The sequence below is a fragment of the Bos indicus x Bos taurus genome, chromosome 4 (genome assembly GCF_003369695.1).
Source record: "Bos indicus x Bos taurus breed Angus x Brahman F1 hybrid chromosome 4, Bos_hybrid_MaternalHap_v2.0, whole genome shotgun sequence".
Lineage (NCBI taxonomy): Eukaryota > Metazoa > Chordata > Mammalia > Artiodactyla > Bovidae > Bos > Bos indicus x Bos taurus.
Genome location: NC_040079.1, coordinates 30,351,477 through 30,366,646, shown reverse-complemented (window position 1 = coordinate 30,366,646; position 15,170 = coordinate 30,351,477). Strand labels below are relative to the sequence as shown.

Genomic DNA, 15,170 nt, shown 5'->3' with positions numbered 1-15,170 from the left:
TTGCTCCTTGGAAGAAAAGTTATGACCAATCTAGACAGCATATTAAAAAGCAGAGACATTACTTTGCCAATAAAGGTCAGTCTAGTCAAGGCTATGGTTTTTCCTGTGGTCATGTATGGATATGACTTGGACTGTGAAGAAGGCTGAGTGCTGAAGAATTGATGCTTTTGAACTGTGGTGTTGGAGAAGACTCTTGAGAGTCCCTTGGACTGCAAGGAGATCCAATCAGTCCATTCTGAAGGAGATCAGCCCTGGGATTTCTTTGGAAGGAATGATGCTGAAGCTGAAACTCCAGTACTTTGGCCACCTCATGGGAAGAGCTGACTCATTGGAAAAGGCTCTGATGCTGGGAGGGATTGGGGGCAGGAGGAGAAGGGGATGACAGAGGATGAGATGGCTGGATGGCATCACTGACTCGATGGACGTGAGTCTCAGTGAACTCCGGGAGTTGGTGATGGACAGGGAGGCCTGGCGTGCTGCGATTCATGGGGGTCGCAAAGAGTCAGATACGACTGAGCGACTGAACTGAACTGAACTATAGATGCTTCTACTCATTAGATGCCAGTAGCATATCCATTCCCCTATTATGACAACCAAAAATGCCCAAAGATATTTCAAATGTCTTTGAGGGGGCAAAATAACTCCCGTTGAGACCTGGAGAAATAAGGTAAAATTATACACAATTTAAAATTTCCTTGTTGACGAGAGGAAACTGTATAGTTTCCCTGCTTCCCTGGAAAAACAAACATTTTAATAGGTGGGATGAGACAAAGAGTGGTATAGTTGTATACATTCTGCTGGTTATGTCTGTATAAGCACAAAAGTAAGAAACAAGACTGAATATATCAACAAATGTATATTGTTTAGTTCAACAAGTATGCTCCTGTGTACTGTATGTTGTTTGTTTCTTATTAAATTTGAATTGGTTGCCAGCATTTAAAATTGAAATATTTTATTGAATTACCTTCATTATGAGTTGTGAAAAATCAAGTTCTACCAAAACTACGCCTCAGTTCCCAAAAGAATAATTCGCTGGATGCTTCTTTCTTTAGATAGGATATATACTCTCTATTTTATCACACTTGACCTGTTTTTGTTTTTTTTTTTTTTTACTACATTATGTACCTAGTCTCAATAATCATTTTAACTTGAAAATCCAGTACATAAGTAAATCTAATGTTTAATCAAAAGCTCAGTTAACTTTAAGAAATGAATTCTAATCTCTAAATATTAGGAAGAAAGAGAATCATTAGTGGAGAAGGGCATTTGGTGAGAGGAAAAGAGAAAGAATGACATTATTTTCTTCAATGCAATGGACTTGGGTATTAGGTATTATTATAACTTATTATATTATTATTATATAACTCTTTAGCATGTTAATTAGGACATCCTTTGAGTTTTTCAATAGCTCTTGTTTTTAAACTCATAGTAGGAATAGCCAAGACAGTATACAGGGATTATTTTTGGGCTGTAATGACAATATGGAAAAGATCTGATGAATTAAGGTGTCGTCAAGAGACAGAGGGTCTTCATCTTTATCAAATAAATGAAAACTATTAATCAGTTTTTGTATATTACTCAAGGAAAATGTGTTTTTCCTTGAAAATTTATAGAGAAAAGTTTATGATGTAACTGTATTTTCTCCAACTGCTAGTGAATATGGCATAAATTGCCACCAACAATAGGTGATCGACTTTTATTTTGTATGCTTATTGTAGAAAATTATATTTAAATAGTATACTTTATTTATAGGAATCTTTTGAAACCACAGGTATTTGTATTGGGGGGTGGGTAGAGTAGTATAGAGTAGCAGTCTGGGATTATGGGCTATAGTTTGGTTTAATTATTTCCATTTTTCACTAGAGCTCCCCTGGAAAACTGCCTTTCAGATCATAACAAACAATTTTTCATTGACTCAAATTGAAACAAGGTGATTCCAAATAAGCATGAAAATGGTATTTAGAGAAATTTTTTAAGATCTAATTTTTTTTATGGATCCAAGAGTTCTGACAAAATAATTCTATGTCTAGGAAAGGTGACTCTGGTGCAACTTTTAAAATAAATAAAGTTTTAATCTATAAACTACATATTAATCCTCGGGTATATTTCACTTCTTATCTTAGCACATGCTATCTTGCTCTATTAAAGAGTCATATTAGGTGCTATTTTTGAAATATTTTAAAAAACAAATGTTACTTACATCTAGTTGTGACATTTAAGCAAATAAAATATATTTACAAATTTTCAAAATAATAGTATCTTAAAGGCATTTGAAGGGAAAGGCAGTCATCCATAGTTAGTAAATCATTAAATCATTTAGTGTAAATGACCAAATTATAAAATAAGAACACCATTTACCCACCATAGGGTTTTTGCTTTGTCTTTTTTTAAAAAATTAATTTATTTTAATTGGAGGCTAGTTACTTTACAATATTATAGTGGTTTTTGCCATACATTGACATGAATCAGCCATGGGTGTACATGTGTCCCCCCATCCTGAAAACCCCCCTCCCACCTCCCTCTCCATCCCATTCCTCACGGTCATCCTAGTGCACTGGCCCTGAGCACCCTGTCTCATGCACTGAACTTGGACTGGTGATCTATTTCACATATGGTAATATACACATTTCAGTGCTATTCTCTCAAATCATCCCACCCTCACCTTCTCCCACAGAGTCCAAAAGTCTGTTCTTTATCTGTGTTTTGCTTTGTCTTTAAAAGATCAAACACAGACACTGGGAATAACATGTGAAACTTTTAGTGAGGAGAAGGATATATTGTTCCTTTATGCAAGTTAAGTAAGACATTATATTACATTAGGAATTGATGTTTTCAAGATGCTTACTGCATATGAATTTTATATATAGCCAAGAAAAGTAATGTTATTATTTATATGAGTTCTTTAATATTTCTAATTTGTAGTAGACTGAAAGCTTTCTAATTAATTTTTTATTGAAGTATTAGCATAGCGTTAGTCACTCAGTTGTGTCCTATTCTTTGTGACCCCATGGACTGTAGCCCACCAGGCTCTTCTGTCCATGGAATTCTCCAGGCAAGAATATTGGAGTAGCTTCCTATTCCCTTCTCCAGGGGATCGTCCCAATCCAGGGATTGAACCTAGGTCTCCTGCAATGAAGGCAGAATCTTTACCATCTGAGACACCTGGGAAGCCCTTATTGAAGTATAGTTGTTTACAATGTTGTATTAATTCCTGCTATTCAATTAAGTTTTTAGTTCTAGTTTTTATTTATCTAATAATTAATGAAGTGAAATTCTTCTTACTAGCCATTTGTGGCAGGTCTTCATAAAATTGGTAATTTCCGTGCTCACTTTTTTTCTTTTCTTTCTATATTATTTTTGCAGTAGGTCCTTGTTGGTTATCTATTATTTTAATTTTTTAAAATATTTATTTATTTGACCACATCAAATCCTAGTTGTAGCATGTGGGATCTTTGTGGCATCATGCAGATCTTTTATTGCAAGTACAAAGTCTCCAGCATCACATGTACTCAAAAGTTGCAGCCTGTGGGCTTTCTAGTTGTGGCACATGGGCTTAGTTGCTCTGCAGCATGTGGGATCTTAGTTCCCCAACCAGGGATCAAACCTGCATCCCTTGTACTGCAAGGTGGATTCTCAACCTCTGGACCACCGGGGAGTCCTGGTTATCTATTTTAAATATAGCAGTGTGTACATGTCAGTCTCAAACTCCCGATTTATTCTTCCCTGGGCCCTTCCCACCTGGTAATCGTAAATTCATTCTCTAAGCCTGAGAGTCTCTTTCTATCTTGTAACTAAGTTCATTTGTATCATTTTTTGTAAGATTCTGCACAAAAGCGATATCATATATACCTGTCTTTCTTTGTCCAACTTATTTCACTCAGTGTGACAATCTCTGGGTCCATCCATGATGCTGCAAGTGGCATTATTTCATTCTTTTAATAGTTGAGTGATATTCCTTTGTATATATGTACCACATCTTCTTTATCCATTCATCTCTTGATGGACATTTAAGTTGCTTCCATGTCTTGGCTATTGTAAACAGTGCTGCAGTGAATGTTGGGGTGTATGTTTTTCTTCAGACATATGCCCAGGAGTGGGATTGCTAGATCATATGGTAGCTCTATTTTTAGTTTTTTAAGGAACCTCCATACTGTACCAATTTACTTTTCCACCAGCAGTATAGGAGAGTTCTCTTTTCTCCACATCCTCTCCAGCATTTACTGTAGATTTTTTGATGATTGCCAGTCTGACTGGTGAAAGATGATATTCCATTGTAATTTTGATTTGCATTCTCGAATAATTAGTGATGTTGTGCATCATTTCCTGTGTTTGTTGAGCATCTGTATGTCTTCTTTGGAGAAATATCTATTTCTCAAAAATGTCTTCTGCCCATTTTTTTTATTGCATTGTTTGTTTTTTTGACTATTGAGCCACATGAGCTATTTGTAAATTTTGGAGACTAATTTCTTCTCAATCACACTATTTTGTTTAGCATTTCTAGTTATCAGAGACTTCCTACATGGAAAGAATACATATAATTCTAATCTAGTGTTTTTTTCTTTTAAAAAAATATAATTTTGCTTAGCAATGGGTTGTCCTTTGAGAATATGAAACCTTAGGTAATTAGTAACTTAATAAATGAAGTTTTTTTTTTTTTTTTGGAAGTAAGTAGCATCTGGCCTTAATTTGGTCTAGTTGGTGACTCCTTTGGATAGTGATGGCTCACTTATATGTTTAGTGCATAAGAAAGAGGAAAACAGTTCCACTTACTTACAGTGCCCTTTATTAAGAATATAAAAGCCTCATTATCCACCAACAAGTGAGTGGATACAGAAGTTGTGGTATATATACACAATGAAATACTACTCAGCCATACAAAAGAATGAAATTTTGCCATTTGCAACAACATGATTGGACTTGGAAGGTACTAGGCTAAGTGAAATGTCAGAGAAAGACAGATATTGTGTTACATCATTTATATGTTGAATCTAAAAAATGGAACAAACTAGTGAATATGACAAAAAAGAAACAGATTCACAGATATAGAGAACAAACTAGTGTGTACCACTGGGGAGTTGGAAGTGGAAAGGGGCAATATAGGGGTAGGGGATTAAGAGGTAAAAACTATTAGGTATAAAATAATCTAAAAGGATATGCAGTGTGGGGAATATAGCCAATATTTCTTAATAACTATAAATGAGGTGTAACCTTTAAAATATGAATCACTATATTGTATATCTATAACTTATATAATACTGTACATCAACGATATTTCAATAGACACATTAATTAATTTTTAAAAAGCCTCTTAATCGTCCCCTGTGTTTAATAAGCCAGACCTATGTCACATGGCATTCCCAACTGTAAAGTACACTGATAAATTATTTATATTTAGAAACCTTTACAGTTACACTCAAACAAGGAGGTTGGAAATACTGGCTGCAATCTATGCCAAAATAATAAATATAATTTGATCATGGAATTTTATGTCAATGGAATTGAAGAATCAATATTTTAAAGAAGGAAAATTTCCCTAATAGACTCCAGTCAACATTCCAACAGGTTTTCCTGGAGGAAAGTAACAGGCTATTTCCAATGTTTTTATGGAAAATCAAAAGCTGTGAATAAACAGGGCACTCTTGAACAAGAACAAAGCTGGGAGATGTGTTCTTCCAGATACAAACTTTATCTGGAAGTAAAGATAAAGTTTACTTTATCAGATACAAACTTTATTACATAACCATAGTATTTAAGACCAAAATATTAAGAAAAGAATGCACGAATAGAACCATGAAACAATGGTTTTCAGAAAGCAATCACACATATGATCTCCTGATTTATAAGAGTTGACACAGAAGTGTGGAGGAAAAGGATGGTCATTTAAACACAGGGTGCTAGGTTAAAAAGCTAGCTGTAATTTAAAATAAACTATAATTCCTATCTTCTACTATACACAAAAATACCAGTTCAAAATAGATTGTGGATTTAATATAAACGCTAAAACAATAAAGCTTTTGGAAACTTGTAGAGTCAATGTCTCTATCTCACCTTTAAGAAGTACCTGAATATTGAAGTCTCTACCCATTTTGTTAGGAGGACCTACATTTTGTTTCTTGGGATTATAACATTAATTGATGGTGTTATGATAGTTGGATAGGTCTGAGAGAAATGAGTCTCTAAAGTCAATGTATTGGACACATGTAGAGAAGTCACCTGCAACCTTTATACTTTTACTCCCATTTCATGTCCAGGGTATTACACAGAGGGTGACTTTGTAGTAGTTATGTGGCCCTAGGTGGGACAGATGTCTGAAATTGGTCAGGTTTGTTTAAGTCGTCTAAGATTTTATGATTGATTGCTTAATCTAAGAAATATGCTGGAAGAAAAATTCTCATTTATTTTGGGCCACTGCTTTTCATGATCAGAATACAAATATATAGTTTTTTTTTTTTTCAGGTTCATGTTTTGCTAGAGCTTTTTAAAGCAAACATTAATAAATGTTAATTTATCCATGCAATAATATTTCTGCTTCAGTTCAGTTCAGTTGCTTAGTAGTGTCTGACTCTTTGGGACCCCATAAACTGCAGCACACTAGGCCTCCCTGTCCATTGCCATCTCTTAGAGTTCACCCAAACTCATGTCCACTGAGTTGGTGATGCCATCCAACCATCTCATCCTCTGTTGTCCCCATCTCCTCCTGCCCTCAATCTTTCCCAGCATCAGGGTCTTTTCAAATGAGTTAGCTCTTCGCATCAGGTAGCCAAATTATTGGAGTTTCATCATCAACATCAGTCCTTCCAATTAACACCCAGGATTGATCTCCTTTAGGATGGACTGGTTGTATCTCCTTGCAGTCCAAGGGACTCTCAAGAGTCTTCTCCAACACCACAGTTCAAAAGCATCAATTCTTCAAAGCTCAGCTTTCTTTATAGTCCAACTCTCACATCCATATATGACTACTGGAAAAACCATAGCCTTGACTAGACGGACCTTTGTTTGTAAAGTAATATCTCTGCTTTTTAATATGCTATCTAGGTTGGTGATAACTTTTTTCCCAAGGAGTAAGCGTCTTTTAATTTCATGGTTGCAATCACCATCTGCAGTGATTTTGGAGCCCCCAAAAAGTAAGTCAGCCACTATTTCCACTGTTTCCCCATCTATTTGCCATGAAGTGATGGGAGCAGATGCCATGATCTTAGTTTTCTGAATGTTGAGCTTTAAGTCAACCTTTTCACTCTCCTCTTTCAGTTTCATAAGAGGCTCTTTATTTCTTTGCTTTCTGCCATAAGGGTGGTGCCATTTGCATATCTGAGGTTATTGATATTTCTCCCAGCAATCTTGATTCCAGCTTTTGCTTCCTCCAGCCCAGCATTTCTCATGATGTACTCTGCAAATAAGTTAAATAAGTAGGGTTATAGTATACAGCCTTGACACACTCTTTTTCCTGTTTGGAACCAGTCTGTTGTTCCATGTCCAGTTCTAACTGTTGCTTTGTGACCTGCATACTGGTTTCTCAAGAGGCAGGTCATGTGGTCTGGTATTCACATCTCCTTCAGAATTTTCCACCGTTTATTGTGATCAACACAAAATATACAAATAAGTAAGCCTTCTTCAAAGAGAAGTCCTGAGACAGACAAGTGACTATATATTACGGGATGGGAAGTCATGAGTACTGCCATTGCAGTGAAAATGAAGTGAAAGTCACTCAGTCATGTCCAACTCTTTGCGTCCATGGAATTCTCCAGGCCAGAATACTGGAGTGGGTAGCCTTTCCCTTCTCCAGGGGATCTTCCCAATCCAGGAGTCAAAACCAGATTGCCCACATTTCAAGTAGATTCTACCAGCTAAGCCACAAGGGAAGCCCAAGAATACTGGAGTGGGTAGCCTGTCCCTTCTCCCTGGGAACTTCCTGACCCAGGAATTGAACTGAGGTCTCCTGAATTGCATTTACTAACTGAGCTCTCTGGGAAGCCTGCCATTGCAGTGGTATGGCTAAATTGTTCTGGGAGTTTAAGGACAACAAAGTATTCCTTCCAGCTGAACCATCAGAGGCGATTTTGTAAGAAACTGACATTTTACTAAGGGGTAGGTATTTGGGTTTTGGAATCACAGAAATGTAGTATGAGGCGTTCCTGGTAGTGGAAAGACCATGAACAAAGATAGAAGCATGAAGTAGATATATTCCAATTGCGAGTTATAATTTAAATAATTCCGTAAAGTAATTATAATTATTATATAGGAAGCCTATAGATTATAGTAACAAAATTAATTACAGAAGCAAATGGGAAGGTTACTTTTTTAATAAAGAGAAAGAATAAACTATCTACAACCAGATAGATGCTAATTTGGTATTTCTGTGATGAAACTGACAAAGAGAAATAAAGATTCACCTCATTCACAATTGTTAAAACATTACAAACTATTTAGAAATCATTCTTTCACATTCTGCCTTTTAAGTATATCCCCAGTGCAGCAAAATGCAGCACTTAAATATCACAATAAAAATTATACACATTCTTTGTAAAGCATTTGTGTTTAAATGAGTATGACTATATACTCTAGTTGTAAGAAATCACCCAGGGAAGCTTAAAGCAAAAGTAGGTTACATAAGATGAATAGGCATTTCATATTGCCTATATTGACACTTCTGTCTTGTAGTAACTTAATTTTATTTTATATAAAGTCGGTCACTTTGTATAGATATAAACTTTCTGTTGGGCACTGTTCCCCCTTGACATCCATGTCATATTGGCTGCTTGTTGTAATATTTTTTCTCTAATCCTCAGCCATTTGCCTATCATCTCAATTTGTAAAATAAAGGAGTTTTGCCTCTCTCATGTATTACAGATTGGTACCAGCAATGATTACCTATTACCTCTAATTGTCTACTTTTTATATTCAAAGACATCAAAAGGAATTTTCCTTCCTATATTTTAGAGCATATTAAAACCACACATTTATTTGTAGCATTATTTCAACCTCATTTCATGTGAAGCTTTATGAAGTAGGTCAAACAGGAAAGAAAAACAGCTTGATAAGGAGTATGAACATGATATTAGTTTAGCAGAGGATAAATTGTATGAAATTGACTTGAGTCTCATCTGTCTCGTTGCTGACAATTTTTAAAGAGATTTCCCTATCAGTTTTAGATAAATATAATGAATATAAAAGGATTCTGATATTGACATCTTATACACATGCCAGATAGATGCAGTTTATTAGTCTATGTGGAAAAATACAGTTTGTGAAAAGTTTATCTTGAAGGCAGAGTCTAGCTTAGAATGAGATGCTATTGGAGCTTAAGATTTTGTATGTTGTCTTTTAGTCCTCTTCTGTTGGAGAAGGGCTTCCTTGGTGGCTCAGATGGTAAAGAATCTGCCTGCAATTCAGGAGGCCTGGGTTCAATCTCTGGGTCAGCAAGATCTCCTGGAGAAGGGTATGGCAACCCCTCCAGTATTCTTGCCTGAAGAATTCCATGGACAGAGGAATCTGGTGGGCTACAATCCATGGGGTTGCAAAGAGTCGGACATGACTGAGCGACTAACACTATTGGAGAAGCTATCCACACGTCAGAAGTAGAGGTATAGTTAAGAAGTTGGATGAGGGCTGCAAGTAGGTAGAATTTATGTAGATAGGAATAAATCACACCAGAGCTCCTGAATTGCTGCATTCTTACATAAATTTTTGTTTTCCTTGAGTTCAGTAATTGTCTTTTTCTTTCTTTGAATAATTTGCAATGTGAGTTCACATAGTTATCTTTGAATTCTTTCCCAGAATTATAATTTCTCCTAAATGTTTAAATTTTCAGGTTATATCCTTAAAGCTTTCCTTTCTTGTCATCCTGGGGTTTTGTTTTTCTTTTCTCCCATGTGGTGTACTGGATTTTTTTTTTTTTTTTGGTTTGCTTAAGAAAAGTAAATCTGAAAACATGAGAAATCCATGTTTAAAAATATATATTTTCTACCATCACACTAGATTGAGAGGATGTACCAGCATAGAATTCTTAGCTGAAAATTATTTTCTTTAAATGATTGAAAGCATCCTCCATTGTCTTGCTTCTAATGTGACATTTTTCTCTTGAGCTTTCATAACAATATGCATTGGTATGAATCATTTTTCATCTCCTTTACTGAGCGCTTGATGAGTTTTCTGATAAAAAAAGTTTCATATCCTTCATATATCCTTCTAGAATCTTTTTGAAATTGTTTTCTTAGTAATGTACTCCTCTACTTTTTTCTATTCCCTCTTTCTGAAACTATACTTCTTCAGATGTTGCATGTCCTGAACTGATCCACTTGTCATTCTGTCTACCATCTTTCTTTCCTTCTAGTTTTTCAAAGGCTTCCTAACTGTATCTCAACTCTACTTCTTGAACATCATTTTTCTTCAATCATGACTTTTAAAGTTAGTTGGGGATATTATACTATTAAAAAAATCTTTTTGTTTTAATTTGTTTAAGACTTTTTCCTTTGACTGTTATGACACCAAAAATAGGACCAATTATTAAACTGTGGTGTAGTCATAGAGTTGAACACTGTACAATAATAAAATGAGTGAAAAACAGCCAATGCAGCCATCATGTGAAGATTTTGAGATTTTAACCTGGACCTATCCCATACATTTCTTATATAAAAGACATATTCACATAAGAATGCATGTAGTATAATTTAATGTATATAAAGTTCAAGAAAGGACAAAGGTTAAGTAATGTATTAGTTAAAAAATTATTCTGAAGTGTTTTAACCAAAAATGAATCGGAATCACAGGTACAAAGGTAGAAGTGCATGCTTCTGAGGGAATGTGTTGGGAACAGGTGCACAATGGGCTTTAAACTTATGTTAACATGGAGGTTGAGTACATGGGTATTCATCATATTATTCTTAATGAACAGAAATGGTTTATTACTATTTTATATGTATTTTCTTCAAACTGAAATAAAACAGAGAAACTGATGGGCTCCGGATGTTTGATGTTTTATGTATAAGAGGTAAGATGTAAGGGAATGAGTCTGAGTTGCGATAGAGGATCATAAATAAGGAAAAGAAATGAGAAGGAAACTTCCAGAAGGGATGAGTCACAAAGCAGTAAAGGCTTTATATGCATAGCCTGCACAGTTACATTGAAAGCGAGACCATTGACCCCATTATTCGATACAGAGTGAAAAGGAATAGAGATCCGTTTGGAAAGTTTCCTTTTATCAGCTGAAACCTGACAAAAACCAACCAGTCTTTGTCAACACTAGCTTGTTGAAAGAAAAACTTTACCTTGAACAGCTGAGAAGAAGAGGTGACAGGAGCCTGTGTCCACACTCTTAATATGTTAAGAGAAGGCAAGTAGGATTTCTTCCATGCTAAGGTGGAAAGACCGAAGGCACGCGGAGAAGGAGATGACAGGATGAGATGGTTGGATGGTATCACTGAGTCGATGGACGTGAGTTTGAGTAAACTCTGGGAGTTGGTGATGGACAGGGAAGCCTGGCGTGCTGCAGTCCATGGGGCCACAGAGAGTTGGACACGACTGAGTGACATAACAGAACTGAAGGCAGTGCAACTAAAATACTGAACCTGTCATTAAGCTAAGCAGGAACAGACTGGGTCAGTATTTGGTGATGTCTCTGAGGAACACCTTCTGTAGAATAGCTATTTTAAGAAATAATTCAACAACAGGGCTACCTTTGAGTCAGTTCTGAACCAGCCTTCTGGACAGATGTTCAGGGAGTGCTCTACCAGTGGAAATGCTGCCTTAGTGATGATTCTCACTTTTGCTCAGTTATATTTGAGATCATTATTCATCATGGGAGACTTGGCTTTTCTGTGCAGGGTGATCATCACCTGCAGTCCTGGAATGAGTAATATTCAAACTGAAACCTGTTGGGAGAATGCTGTTTCCTATTCGGTTAGTAAGGCAGCATTTACACTTCACCCTCTTCCTCTGATCCTCCAATGCCCAAGACGTTCTGAAAAAAGAAGGAAAGAAAGAATAGGCCACTTGCCTCATGCCAGAAGGGTAGGGATATCATATAAAAACCATAAACAAAAGCTAAGCAAATGGTGACAAGGAAAAAAATTCCACTAAACTGATACTTGATATCTCAAGGGAAAAAAAAATAAAGTGGAAGTAAGCTTCATTATGAAAAGGGTGAATGGGGCCATTTAAAAAGAGCCACATATTTAATAATATACTGTTAATGGTCTTATACAAGTTGTATGAACTACTGTGAAAATATAAGTAGCTATTTAGATTTGAGTGAAGGTGGCAAAATATATTAATAATATGTAAGTATTTAAAACTTTCATCTTCCTCACTCAGGAAGACTCTGTATTTGCCTCCTTGACTTTTGTTGTTGGCTTAGATAATAGATAAAAGGAGATGACATGATTATATCTGGAACAGTACTGATGAGCAAATAAGGCAGGTGACCAAGTGATCCTTTCAAGGGGTTGCAGGGGAAGCTGAGGGGGTGGAGAAATGTTGACAAAAATTCCAAGCTGCAAAAGACTCCACTAAGGAGAGATTCTCTGCAAGTTGATGCAGTGGACAGGAGTGGTGTGAGAATACATGCATGGATAGGGAAGAGTGAGAATATATGCATGGCCAGAAAGTTAGGGAGACAGCAACATAAAGAAGGGGAAGCGGCTTGTCTTATGAATAGATACTTTGAGAGCTAGATGACTAGTAGCTCTGCTGTAGATTGCAGTTAAGATGACTTAAAAAAAAATTCATTGGAGTATAGTTGCTTTGGGCTTCCCTAGTTGGTTAGATGGTAAAGAATCCACCTGCAATGCAGGACACCCCGGTTTGATCCCTGGGTCAGGAAGATCCCCTGGAGAAGGAAATGGCTATCCAGCCTAGTATTCTTACCTGGTGAATTCCTTGGGATTGCAAAGAGACAGATTCGACTGAGCTCCTAACACACATAGTTGCCTTACAGTGTGTGTTAGTTTCCACTTCACAGCAAAGTAATTCAGCCATATGCACACATATATCCCCTCTTTTTTAAATTTCCTTCCCATTAGTTCACCACAGAGCGTTGTGTAGAGTTCCTTGTGCTGTACAGTAGGTTCTCATTAATTACCTATGAATTTTTAATGCATTTTGGTTGTCAGACTGATGGTTTAAGCTTGTTTGTCTTTCTGTTTGTCTGTCTAAACCAACACTGTGCCCAGTTTAGCTTCGAGAAAGGACAGGTATATTCAGGGGTGATATTCAAAATAATACACATTGGGTATAGGCCAATAATATATTTACTGACCTGTAAGAATTGAGGGCAGCCATTATGCTGAACTGGTGTGTACCCTACAAGTCACCATCAGTCTTAGATTTTAAGTTACCGTTAAGAACTATTAAGATATCAGTATTTTGTTATTTGTTGCTTTAACCAGAGTCAAATTGAATAGTGAATATTTTAATTTTATAAATCACATCATCATATTATCATTTTTCATAATCATTAGGTATTTGAGGCTACAGAATTAAATGAAATGATATTAAGCCTCAAGTGCTATAATGCTGCATTGTGCTCTTCATATAATTAAGAACAAAGTTTGAAGGATCCGAGAACACAGATAATCAGGCTTGGATTTTTATAACTCTGATTATTTTTCCAGATATCAATGATGTAAAATATTGAAAAAGGGGTTTTTAGAAATATAACTAGTAGACCGTTCAATAGTAAATGTAGATTTACTAACTTTTCTTTGCCATTTTAAATAAATTCTGGTAGTCTCTAAATAAGGAAAAAGTGTTTTTACTGGGCTTCATATAAGTTTATGAGAAAAGAATTTTTTGATTATCAATTAATAAATCAATCCAATAATTTTTAAAACATGAATTATTCTGAATGAAAACTTCATGTGTGGTATTGCAATTGTTTTTCTAATACTTAAAAATGCAGCATTAGTAAAAAAAATTTTGAAAGGTAATGAGTAGCATTTTTCCTGGATGAAATCTGTGAAATTAATATATTTGAATTGGAATGACTAATAACTTATTAAAAAACATTAAAAAATACATGATAATTCAGAACAAAAGTTTGTGTCTTTCTTAGACACTTAGTTCTGTGGATTTAAGCAAAGAATGTTTGGATTCAACCCACACGCCTGAGCAACTGGTTGGTCGGCCCAAGCTGGTGGGAGGCGGACATGAGTTGGACTGGGTCAAGATGGCAATGCCAGTGGTGCAGGCAGTGAGAGCAGTTCATCTGGATGCTTTCCTAGTATGTCTCAATCACATGTCAGCACAGAGAGGGAGGAGATGATGGGGTTGCGCATAGGGGCGTTGAATGGTGATTTAAGTAGTGACTCCAAATTTACATGTATTGGAACTGAAATCTGTATTGTTGCTGAAAAGTTGACATCAACATAAGAGTTCATGTTCATTTTGTCATCATCTTGCAATGTTCTGATAAGAGGAAGGATAGAGTGGAAATTTTTCCGAATAGTTGTCTGTGGCCTCAACAGAGGCAGAGAAGTTGGCTGAACTAACAGGTCGCCCCATGAGAGTTGCAGGCTGGTATCATTCCCATCCCCATATAACTGTTTGGCCTTCACTTGTTGATTTTCACACCAAGCCATGTACCAGATGATGGATCAAGGCATTGTCAAGCTTATATTTTCCTGTTTCATAGGAGGTAAATGTACAAAGACTGGATGGGTAATCTATACTTGCTTTTAATCCATACAAGTCCAAAGAGCTCAGAATATGAGTGAATTGGAATCCCAATTTATATTGTACCTCATGTGACTATTGGAGAAAGGTCCATATGGACCTTTGTCAGCAAAGTGATGTCTCTGTTTTTTTAATATGCTGTCCAAGTTGGTCATAGCTTTTCTTCTAAGGAGGAAGCATCTTTTAATTTCATGGCTATAGTCACCATCTAAAGTGATTTTCTCAGCCAAGAAAATAAAGTCTGTCACTGTTTCCACTGTTTCCCCATCTGTTTGCCATGAAGTGATTGGACCAGATGCCATGATTTTTATTTTTTAAATGTTGAGTTTTAAGCCAGCTTTTTTACTCTCCTTTTTAATCAAGAGGATCTTTAATTCCTCTTCACTTTCTTCTATAAGGGTGGTGTCATCTGCATATCTGAGGTTATTGATATTTCTCCCAACAAACTTCATTCCAGCTTGTGCTTCATCCAGACCAGCATTTCGCATGATGTACTCTGCATA

At 36.1% G+C, this 15,170-nt stretch overlaps 1 pseudogene; it reads left to right on the top strand.

Annotated features, from left to right (window-relative positions):
- Nucleotides 1-14,152: 14,152 nt before the first annotated feature.
- LOC113890885 lies at nucleotides 14,153-14,742 on the top strand (annotated as a pseudogene).
- The last annotated feature ends 428 nt before the right edge of the window (nucleotides 14,743-15,170 follow it).